The sequence below is a fragment of the Pristiophorus japonicus genome, chromosome 11, assembly GCF_044704955.1.
Source record: "Pristiophorus japonicus isolate sPriJap1 chromosome 11, sPriJap1.hap1, whole genome shotgun sequence".
NCBI classification, from domain to species: Eukaryota; Metazoa; Chordata; class Chondrichthyes; family Pristiophoridae; genus Pristiophorus; species Pristiophorus japonicus.
In genome coordinates, this window is record NC_091987.1 from 162,804,995 (window position 1) to 162,817,298 (window position 12,304).

The following is a 12,304-nucleotide window of genomic DNA, read 5'->3' on the forward strand; positions in this document are numbered from 1 at the left end:
GTATGAAAAGCGAGGTCCCACGCAGAGTCATCGTCTTTGGAGTCCTGTGAATAAAGTGTTCAGGTCACAGAGTGACCTCATCTCCAGAACGTGCCTCGTGTGTTTTCATAATGTAGAGTAAGGACTTTACAATAAGATTGTGTCCTGTTGATACTGTATTGTGGCAGTTCAGGGAAGGTTCATTCGGTTGATTCCTGAATGAAGGGGTTGTCTTATGCAGAAAGGTTGAGTAAGTTGGTCCTATATTCATTAGAGTTCAGAAGAATGAGAGGTGATCTTATTGAAACGTATACGATTCTGATGGGGCTCGACAGGGTAGATGCAGAGAGGATGTTTCCACTCGAGAATGTAATACTAGCGGGCATAGTTTCAGAATAAGGGGCCGCCCATTTAAAACTCAGATGAGGAGGAATTTCTTCTCTGAGGGTCGTGAATCTATAGAATTCTCCGCCACAGAGAGCTGGGTCATTGCACATATTTAAGGTGGAGGAAGATAGATATTTGCGCAATAAGGGAGTAAAGAGCTATGGGGAACGGGCGGGGAAGTGCAGCTGAGTCCATGATCAGATCAGCCATGATCTTATTGAATGGCGGAGCAGGCTTGAGGGGCCGAATAGCCGACTGCTGCTCCTATTTCATATGTTCTTATTGTGCCTGGACAGTAGCCGTTTAACTATCTTCGCTGTTAGTTAGTGTTTAGTTCACTTCTCGTCTCTGAAACCTTAGCTTGAACTGAACCCATGTTCAAGGGTTGAGAACTAGAAGGGTTTCTGTGCAGTCGAAATCTTTCCTTGGCAATAACAGCAATGGATCTGTTAATTGGCAGTCTACTGGTATCAGATTTTTCTGTTCGGTTTGAATGAAGTTCACAATTATTGGGTTAAAGCATTTGACGAGGGAATTTCACACACATGTATTAACACATTGATGGCTAAATATGACAGAATGTAAATGCACTGAGTGGAGCAAGATCTCCCCTTGCAGTGTTAGTGTAACAAGGTTTAACACTCGGGCGGCTCTGACCCGCTCCTTTTAATGGAGGCAGTATCCCACATTAAGGCAAGGTGTGTGGGAAATTAGATGAACTTCTATAATTTGTATCAGCGATTTAGACTTTGGAATCAAAAGCACAATTTCTATATTGGCAGATGACACCAAACTTGGGGGCGATCGTCAATACTGAGGAGGACGGCAACAAGTAACAGGAGGACATTAATAGGCTTGCAGTCTCGGCAAACTTGCAAATTAAGTTCACCGAGCACGTATTACATTTTGTTAGGAAGAGAGACAGACGTGCATTTATATAGCGCTTTTCACGAACACCAGACATCACAAAGCGCTTTACAGCCAAGGAAGTATTTTGAAGTGTAGTCACTGTTGTAACGTGGGAAATATGGCAGCCAATTTGCGCACAGAAAGTTCCCACAAACAGCACTGTGATAATGACCAGATAATCTGTTTTTGTTATGTTGATTGAGGGATAGGGAGGTCACTTATTACTTGGAGGGTGCGATTTTAGATGGGGTAGAGGCACAAAGGGATCTTGGAGTACAAATTGCTGAAAATTGCGATGCAGGTTATCAAGGCCATAAAAAAAGCAAACCAAGCACTAGGATTTATTTCTAGAGGTACTTATCTCTCGAAGTAATGAAGTTCTGCTAAACATGTTTCGATTTACAAGGATGATACCAGAAATGCGAGGTTATACATATCAGGAAAGGATGAACAGGCTAGGTATCTTTTCTCTTGGAGAAGGAATTCCTTCTCCCAGATGATCGTGAATATGTGGAATTTTCTGCCCAAGGAAGCAGTTGAGACTAGCACATTGAATGTATTCAAGTCACAGATAGATTTTTAACCAATAAGGGAATTACGGGTTATGGGGTGCGGGCGGGTAAGTGGAGCTGAGTCCACGGCCAGATCAGCCATGATCTTATTGAATGGCGGAGCAGGCTCGAGGTGCTAGATGTCCTACTCCTGTTCCCAATTCTTATGTTCTTATTATGTTCTTAAAAAGAAGGCTGAGCGGCGACAGAATCGCGGTCTTTACAATTATGGAAGCTTTTAATCAGGTGGATACAGAAATAATGTTTCCACTTGTGTGGAAGGGCATAACTGGACGACATCAATATAAGACAGTCACCAAGAAATCCAATGGGGAAGAGTGACCATAATATGGATGCATTAGGATGGAGAATGAAACAGTTAATTCAGAGACCATGGTCCAGAACTTAAAGAAGGGTAACTTTCAAGGTATGAGGCGTGAATTGGCTAGGATAGATTGGCGAATGATACTGAAGGGGTTGACTGTGGATGGGCAATGGCAGACATTTAGAGACCACATGGATGACCTACAACAATTGTACATTCCTGTCTGGCGTAAAAATAAAAAGGGAAGGTGTCTCAACCGTGGCAATCAAGGGAAATCAGCGTTAGCATTAAAGCCAAGGAAGTGGCATACAAATTGGCCAGAAATAGCAGCGAACCTGGGGACTTGGAGAAATTTAGAACTCAGCAGAGGAGGACAAAGGGTTTGATTAGGGCATGGAAAATGGAGTACGAGAAGAAGCTTGCAGGGAACATTAAGACGGATTGCTAAAGTTTCTATAGATGTGTAAAGAGCAAAAGATTAGTAAAGACAAACGTAGGTCCCCTGCAGTCAGAATCAGGGGAAGTCATAACGGGGAACAAAGAAATGGCGGAAATTGAACAAGTACTTTGGTTCGGTATTCACTGAGGAGGACACAAACAACCTTCCGGATATAAAAGGGGTCGGAGGGTCTAGTGAGGAGGAGGAACTGAGGGAAATCCTTATTAGTCGGGAAATTGTGATGGGGAAGTTGATGGGATTGAAGGCCGATAAATCCCCAGGGCCTGATGGACTGCATCCCAGAGTACTTAAGGAGGTGGCCTTGGAAATAGTGGATGCATTGACAGTCATTTTCCAACATTCCCTTGACTCTGGATCAGTTCCTATGGAGTGGAGGGTAGCCAATGTAACCCCACTTTTTAAAAAAGGAGGGAGAGAGAAAACAGGGAATTATAGACCGGTCAGCCTGACATCGGTAGTGGGTAAAATGATGGAATCAATTGTTAAGGATGTCATAGCAGTGCTTTTGGAAAGAGGTAATATGATAGGTCCAAATCAGCATGGATTTGTGAAAGGGAAATCATGCTTGACAAACCTTCTGGAACTTTTTGAGGATGTTTCCAGTACAGTGGACAAGGGAGAACCAGTTGATGTGGTATATTTGGACTTTCAGAAGACTTTCGACAAGGTCCCACACAAGAGATTAATGTGCAAAGTTAAAGCACCTGGGATTGGTGGTAGTGTGCTGACATGGATTGAGAACTGGTTGTCAGACAGGAAGCAAAGAGTAGGAGTAAATGAGGATTTTTTAGAATGGCAGGCAGTGACTAGTGGGGTACCGCAATGTTCTGTGCTGGGGCCCCAGCTGCTTACACTGTACATTAATGATTTAGACGAGAGGATTAAATGCAGTATCTCCGAATTTGCGGATGACACTAAGTTGGGTGGCAGTGTGAGCTGCGAGGAGGATGCTATGAGGCTGCAGAGCGACTTGGATAGGTTAGGTGAGTGGGCAAATGAATGGCAGATTGAGTATAATGTGGATAAATGTGAGGTTATCCACTTTGGTGGTAAAAACAGAGAGACAGACTATTATCTGAATGGTGACAGATTAGGAAAAGGGGAGGTGCAAAGAGACCTGGGTGTCATGGTACATCAGTCATTGAAGGTTGGCATGCAGGTACAGCAGGCGGTTAAGAAAGCAAATGGCATGTTGGCCTTCATAGCGAGGGGATTTGAGTACAGGGGCAGGGACGTGTTGCTACAATTGTACAGGGCCTTGGTGAGGCCACACCTGGAGTATTGTGTACAGTTTTGGTCTCCTAACCTGAGGAAGGACATTCTTGCTATTAAGGGAGTGCAGCGAAGGTTCACCAGACTGATTCCCGGGATGGCGGGACTGACCTATGAAGAAAGACTGGATCAACTGGGCTTATATTCACTGGAGTTCAGAAGAATGAGAGGGGACCTCATAGAAACGTTTAAAATTCTGACGGGGTTAGACAGGTTAGATGCAGGAAGAATGTTATCAATGTGGGGAAGTCCAGAACCAGGGGACACAGTCTAAGGATAAGGGGGAAGCCATTTAGGACTGAGATGAGGAGGAATTTCTTCACCCAGAGAGTGGTGAACCTGTGGAATTCTCTACCACAGAATGATGTTGAGGCCAATTCACTAAATATATTCAAAAAGTAGTTTGATGAATTCCTTACTACTCGGGGAATCAAGGGGTATGGTGAGAAAGCAGGAATGGGGTTCTGAAGTTGCATGTTCAGCCATGAACTCATTGAATGGCGGTGCAGGCTAGAAGGGCCGAATAGCCTACTCCTGCATCTATTTTCTATGTTTCTATGTTTCTATGTTTCTATAAGAGAGTTCTTTACCCAGTGAGTGGTGAGAATGTAGAACACGCTACCACAGGGAGGGGTTGAGGCGAATAGTATCGATGCTTTTAAGGGGAGCCAAGACAAGCCTATGAGGAGAAGGGAATAGATCGTTATGCTGATAGATTAGATGAGGGAAAATGGGAGGAGGCTCGAGTGGAGCACAAATGCCAGCATGGCCTGGTTGGGCCGAATGTCTTGTGTCCGTGACGTTTATCCTATGTAATGCGATGATATGTTTGAGCAGCAGCTTTATGGCCTGTTCACAGTAAAGGGAGCTTCAATGGCCCTCTCTAACCCTGCTGGGGCAGAGCACACAGTCGGCTTTCATTCCACCTGGTGTACTTATCTGGACTGGATTCTAAAAAGCACTGTGCGGTGTTGAAATGCCATTACACCTGGTGTAACTGTCTGGACTGGATGCTAAGTCGCACTGTGCGTTGTGGAACAACACACCTCACCGAGCACAAACACTTGCTCCAGTTAAATGAAATGCTTTGTAAAAACCTGTCGGCCTGTGCAGTTCCAATGCAAATCCTTCTTTGCAAGAAAGGTTTTGAAAACTGGACAGCCAAACGTATCTTGTGCCCGATGCTTTAGACGTGTTTTTTTCGCGTTTATTTTAAAGTATCTTGCCTGAATTTACTCACTGGGGATTGGCTACCCCCTCCTTTCTTCACTTCTTTCCTTCCTGTATTTTATTGCTTTCTTTCATCCTTACCTTTCCTCCTTTGATTCTTTTCTTTGTTTTTGTTCTTTCTTTCTCCCCCTCTTTATTTCTTGCCCTCTCTTGCTTTGTTCCCTGATCTTCCTTTGTCTCTGTCTCTCTCCCCTCTGTTTCTTACAAGTTAATTGAACAGTCCTCCAACCTATCAATCGGGGTGAAGATTGAATGAACAGTTCTGCAAAGATGTTGAACTCGTCATTTCAGCCCGAGCTTGGGTTCTGGGCTTGGTTAATGGAGAGGTAGAGTAGGAGGTCACTAGTGTAGTTAATCATATCATAGAATCATAAAAATTTAGAGCATGAACAGAGACCATTCGGCCCATCGTGTCCGTGCTGGCCGACCAAGACCTACCCAGTCTGATCCCACTTTCCAGCTCTTGGTCCATGACAGGTTACGGCACTTCGAATGCACATCGAAGTACTTTTAAACGTGGTGTGTGTTTCTGCCTCTGCCACCCTTTCAGGCAGTGAGTTCCAGACCCCCACAACCCCTCTAGACCTACCAATTACTTGTATTCTATGCTTCCTGGTTGTTTATCTCCTCTGCTAAGGGAACAGGTCCTTCCTATCCACTCTATCCAGGCCCCTCATAATTTCATACACATCAATCAGGTCTCCCCTCAGCCTCCGCTGTTGCAAAGAAAACAACCCCAGCTCATCCAATCTTTCCTCATAGCCAAAATCCTTCTGTCCAGGCAACATCCTCGTAAATCTCCTCTGTACCTGCTCTAGTGCAATCACATCTTTCCGGTAATATGGTGACCAGAACTGCCTGCAGTACTCTCGCTGTGGTCTAACTAGTGTTTTCTAAAGTTGAAGCATAATCTGCCGGCTTTTTTATTCTATGCCTCGACTAATAATGGCAAGTATTCCATATGCCTTCTTAACCACCTTTTCTAACTGTTGTGCTACCTTCAGGGAACTGTGGATCTGCACTCCAAGGTCCCATTGTTCCTCTACACTTCTTCATGTCCTACCATTTATTGTGCATTCCCTTTCCTTTTTAGCCCTCCCCAAATGCATTACCTCACATGTCCATGGTTTGAATTCCATTCGCCACTGTTCTGCTCACCTGACCAATAAAAGGCTCTGGTGAGGTCGGCGAGCTTGTAGGCCCTGGTGAGGTCGGCGAGTCGGGAGTTCGGGGACCGGGTGTTTGGATGACGCCGAGATCGGTGAGGTGAGTTGTTAAGTAGTTCTCTTTTCTCTCTTTCCTTCTTTTAGTTTGGGAGTTCGGAGGTCGTTAGGCCACAGAGGTCAGTGAGTTTGGGAGGCCACGGAAGTCGGTAGGATGAGTTGGTATGTAGTTCTCTCCCTTTTTTTAAAAGTAGATTTGAAACTCGATAAGGCTAATGAGAGGGATAGCAGCGCAGCTCAGTCCCGTGGAGTGCACATCCTGCGGCAAGTTGTAAGTCCTGGATGCTTCGCGCAGCCAAGACAACCATGTATGCAGGAGGGGCCTCCAGCGTCAACTGCTCGAGCTCCGCATTTTGAAGCTGGAACAGCAGGTGGAGTCAATAAGGTGCAACCGCGAGGCTGAGAACGACATGGATAGCACTTTCAGGAGGTGGTCACCCCGCAACTTAAAGAAGTGCAGCTAGAAAGGAAGTCTGCTCGGCAGGTAGCGCAGGTGTCCCTCCGTGAGTCCATCTCGCTTTCAAAGCAATATTCACTTCTGTGTATCGGTACGGACGATGGTGCCTCTGGGGAGTGTAGCCAGAGCCAATTCCGAGACACCACGGGTGGCTCAGCTGCACAGGGGGCGGGGGGACAAAGAGCAAAAGAGCCCGAGCGATGGGGGATTCTATAGTTAGGGGAATGGACAGGCGTTTCTGAGTCTGTCGACATGACTCCCGAAAGGAGATACATTTTTAACCAATAAGGGAATTAAGGGTTATGGGGAGTGGGCGGGTAAGTGGAGCTGAGTTCACGGCCAGATCAACCATGATCTTTATGAATGGCGGAGCAGGCTCGAGGGGATAGATGGCCTACTTCTGTTCCTAATTCTTATGTTCTTATATAAGGTGTCAGGGTCAAGGATGTCACAGAGCAGATGCACGGCACTGTGCGGGGTGGGCGGAGGGTAAGCAGCTAGAGATTGTGTTCAATGTCGGGACCAATGGTAAAATAAGGGATGAGGTCCTATCGGAAGACTTGAGGGAACTACGAAGAAAATTGAAGAGGAAGAGCACAAAGGTAGTAATCTCCGGGTTACTACCGGTGCCAGGTGCTAATGAGTATAACAATAGAAGGATAGAGAGGATGAACACATAGCTGGAAAGTTGGTGTAGGAGGGAGGGCTTTAAATTCTTCAGCCATTGGAACTGCTTCTGGGGGAGATGGGACCTGAACAAACCGGATGGGTTGCACCTCCACAGCGCCGGAACCAATATCCTTACGAGGAGTTTTGCTCGTGCTTTTGGGAAGGGTTTAAACTAGCTTGGCAGGGGGATGGGGACCTGAGGATGAATTCAAAAGGGAAGGAAGTAAAGCAAAAATTTGAGATCAAGAATCTAGAAAGCGAATCCATAAGACAGCGGAAACTGAGCTTAGTATGTAATAAACAAGGAGGTCTTCGTGTGCTGAATGCTATATACTTTAATGCAAGGAGTATAGCGAATAAGGCGGATGAATTAAGAGCACATGTAGACACTTTGGAGTTTGACATTTTTCCTATTACAGAATCATGGCTGAAAAAGGAGCAGGTTTGGCAGATCAATATTCCTGGCTACAGGACTTTTGAACAAGATAGAGAGGGTGGTAAAATGGGGGATAAGGTTTGCGGTACTGATTGAACAAAATATTACAGCGGTGAGGAGGGGTGATACGTTAGAGGGATCATCAAATGAGACCATATGGATCGAATTGAAAAATAAAAAAGGGGCGATCACACTGCTGGGCATGTATTATAAACGCCAAACAGTGGGAGGGAGATAGGAGAACAAAATATTGGTAACTTGCTGTGAAGTCCAAAAACCATAGGTTAGTTATAGTAGCGGATATTAACTATCCAAATGTTCATTGGGACAAATTTAGTGTGAAGGGTATAGAGGGTGCGGAATTCGTGAAATGCATTCAAGAGAACTTTTTTAGTCAGTATGCAGCACGCGCAATACGAGAGGGGATGGTTTTGGATTTAGTTTTGGGGAATGAAGCTGGGCAGTTTGAAGGGATATTAGTGGGAGAGCACATGAGTGCCAGTGACCATAATTAAGTCAGATTCAAGTTGGCTATGGATAAGGACAAGAAAAGGCCTGGAATAAAATTTCCAAATTGGGGAATAGCTAATTTTGCTAAGTTAAGGAGTGACTTGGCCATGGTGGACTGGAAACAGCTACTTGTGGGTGTCGGAACAGTGGGAGGCATTTAAGGAGGAGATCTGGAAGGCTCAAGCCAAACATGTGCCCTTAAAGAAAAAGGCTGAGAAAAATAATTTTAGAGCCCCCTGGATGTCTAGGGACCTTCAGGGGAGGATTAAGAAAAAAAGGGACACTTATGTCATATGTCAACGGCTAAATACTGTGGAATCTTTTGAGGAATATCGAAAGTTAAGAGACAAAATTAAAAAGTATATTAGGAATGCTAAGAGAGAGCACGAGAAATTATTGGCCAGTAAAATTAAGGAAAACCATAAGATGTTCTATAAAGATATTACGATTAAGAGGGTAACTAAATAAAGGTTAGGGCCTATTAGAGACCATGATGGTAATCTTTGTGTGGAGACGGAAGATGTTGGGAGGGTTCTTAATGTATACTTTGCATCTATCTTCAGAAAGGAAAGGGGCACTGCAGATACTGCTATCGAAGAGGAGTGTGATATTATAGATGAAGTAAATATAGTGAGAGAGGAAGAATGAAGGGGTTTAGCTGCTTTGAAAGTAGCTAATTCCCCAGGCCTGGATGAAATGCCTCCCAGAGTGTTGAGCGAAGTAAAAGAGGAAATAGCAGAGGCCTTGATCATCATTTTCAAGTCCTCTTTGGATCTGGGCATGGTGCCGGAAGATTGAAGAACTGCTAATGTAGTGCCCTTGTTTAAGAAGGGAGAAAGGGATAGGCCGAGTAATTACATGCCTGTTAGCCTAGCCTCAGTAGTGAGCAAATTATTGGAAAATGTCCTGAAAGACAGGATAAATCTGCATTTGGGAAGGCAAAGATTAATTAGGGACAGTCAGCGCAGTATTGTTAAGGGAAGATCGTGACTGACTAACCTGATCTGAATTTTTGAGGAGGTAACCAAGAGGGTCGATGAGGGTAGTGCATACGATGTAATATATATGGACTGTAGCAAAGCTTTTGATATGGTCCCACACGGTAGATTGCTCATGAAGTTTAAAGACCATGGCACACAGGATAAAGTGTCAAGTTGGATCCAAAATTGACTTGGAGGTAGGAAGCAAAGGCTAATGATTGATGGATGTTTTTCTGACTGGAAGGATGTTTCCAGTGGGGTTCCGCAGGACTCAGTACTGCGATCCTTGCTTTGTGTGGTATATATCAATGATTTAGATTTGAATATAGGGTGTACGGTTAAGAAGTTTGCAGACGAAATGAACATTGGCTGTGTGGTTGATAATGAAGAGGAAAGTCAAGGGTTGCAGGAGGATATCAATATACTGGTTAGCTGGGCAGAGCAGTGGCAAATGGAATTTAATTCAGAGAAGTGTGAGGTGATGCAATTTTGGAGGGGTAATAAGAAAAGGGTATACACATTGAGCGGTAGGCCACTTAATAGTGTAGATGAACACAGGGCCCTTGGAGTGCTTGTCCAGAGATCGCTGAAATTAGCAGGCCAGGTGAATAAGGTGGTTCAGAAGGCATGTGGAATGCTTGCCTTTATTGGCAGAGGCATAGAATATAAGTGTCGGGAGGGTTATCCTTAAATTGCATAATACTTTGAATTGGGCCACAGTTGGAATGCTGCGTGAAGTTCTGGTCGCCATATTATAGGGAGGACATGATTGCACTAGAGAGGGTGCAGAGGAGATTTATGAGGATGCTGCCTGGAATTGAGAATCGTTGTTATGAGGATAGATTGGACAGGCGGGTATTAATCTAATTGGAACAGAGGAGGTTGAGAGGAGACCTCATTGAGATGTACAAAATAATGAGGGGCCTGGATATAGTGGATAGCAAGGGTCTATTTCCATTGGTGGAGCGGTCTATTATGAAGGGGCATAGTTTTAAGGTGGTTAGTGGAAATTTGAGGGGATTTGTCGGCCGGCGCAAAAACGATGGGTCGAAATGCCCTCCTTCTGTGCTGTAAATTTCTATGTTTCTAACTCCAATGTGTATCGGCCCAACCTACTCAACCTATCTTCATAAGTCAACTCCCTCATCTCCGGAATCAACCGAGTGAACCTTCTCTGAACTGTCTCCAATGCAAGTATACACTTCCTTAAATACGGAAACCAAAACTGCACACACTACTCCAGGTGTGGCCTCACCAATGCCTTGTACAATTGGAACAGGATTTCCTTCCGCTTATAATCTATCCCCCTTGAAATAAAGGCCAACATTCCATTTTCCTTCCTGATTACTTGCTGTACCTGCATACTAACTTTTTGTGTTTCATGCACAAGGACCCCCAGTTCCCTCTGTACTGCAGCACTTTGCAATTTTTCTCCATTTAAATTATAATTTGTTTTTATTTTTTCTGCCAAAGTGGATAACCTCACATTTTCCCACGTTATATTCCATCTGCCAAAGTTTTGCCCACTCACTTAGTCTGTCTAAATCCCTTTCCAGATTTTCTGTGTCCTCCTCTCAATTTGCTTTCCCAACCTATCTTTGTATCATCAGCAAACGTGGCTACATTACACTCTGTCCCTTCATCCATTTCATTAATATAGGTTGCAAAGAGTTGAGGACCCAGCACTGATCTCTGCGGCACCCGACAAGTTACTGTTTGCCTATCTGAAAATGAGCCATTTATCCCAACTCTCTGTTTTCTGTTCGTTAGCCAATCCTCTACCCATGCTAATCTATTACCCCCAACTCCATGAAATTTTATTTTGTGCAGTCACCTTTTATGTGGCACTTTATCGAATGCCTTCTGGAAATCCAAGTACACCTCATCCACTGGTTCCTCTTAATCCACCCTGTTCGTTACATCCTCCAAGAACTCCAGCAGATTTGGTAAACATGATTTCCCTTTCATAAAACCATCTGACGCTGCTTGATTGAATTATGCTTTTCCAAATATCCCGCTACTGCTTCCTTAATAATGGACTCCAGCATTTTCCCAACGGCAGATTTTAGGCTACCTGATCTATAGTTTCATGCTTTTTATCGATCTTTTTTTAATAGTGGCGTAAAATTTGCGCATTTCCAATCCTGCAGCCACTTCTGTTAACACCCTTGGATGTATGCCATCAGATCCAACAGACTAGACCACCTTTAGTCCCATTATAAACATTTTAAGACTGAGATGAGGAGGAATTTATTCGCTGCCTCTCCCCAGTTAAACTCGCTGGTGTGTCAGCAGGTCGGATGAAACAGTGAATCCCTTCCCACACTCTGAGCAGGTGAACGGCCTCTCCCCAGTGTCAATACGTTGATGGCGCCTCAGCCCTCTGGCGTTTATATAGCATCTAATGCAGTCAGTGCATTTAAAAGGTCACTCATCAGTGTGAACTTGCTGGTGTTTCAGCAGCGTGGAGGACTGAGTGAATCCCTTCCCACACACGGTGCAAGTGAATGGCTTCTCCCCAGTGTGAACTCGTCGATGAACTTCTCGCTCAAACGGTTACTTGAATCGCTTCCCACAGTACCCACATTTACACTCTTTCCCCCCAGTGTGACTGCGCTTGTGTCTCGACAAGCCAAAAGATTGCTTGAAGCCTTGTCCACACACACAAGCATGTGTACCGTTTCTCCCCGCTAAGAACATTGCGTTTTGCTTCCATGTTCAAAGGCCGGTGATATTCCGGTTCCGATGAATCGAGCAACTCCGTCACATATTTATGTGATGTTTGGTTTGAGTTTCTAATCTACAAATCCTCCCCTTCTAAGAGCCTGTAAAATGAATTTCAAACAGGAAAAAGGGAGGTTGAACGATAACCCACAAACTCAAAAAGGCAGGTTGTGAAATTGAGCTTCATGAATC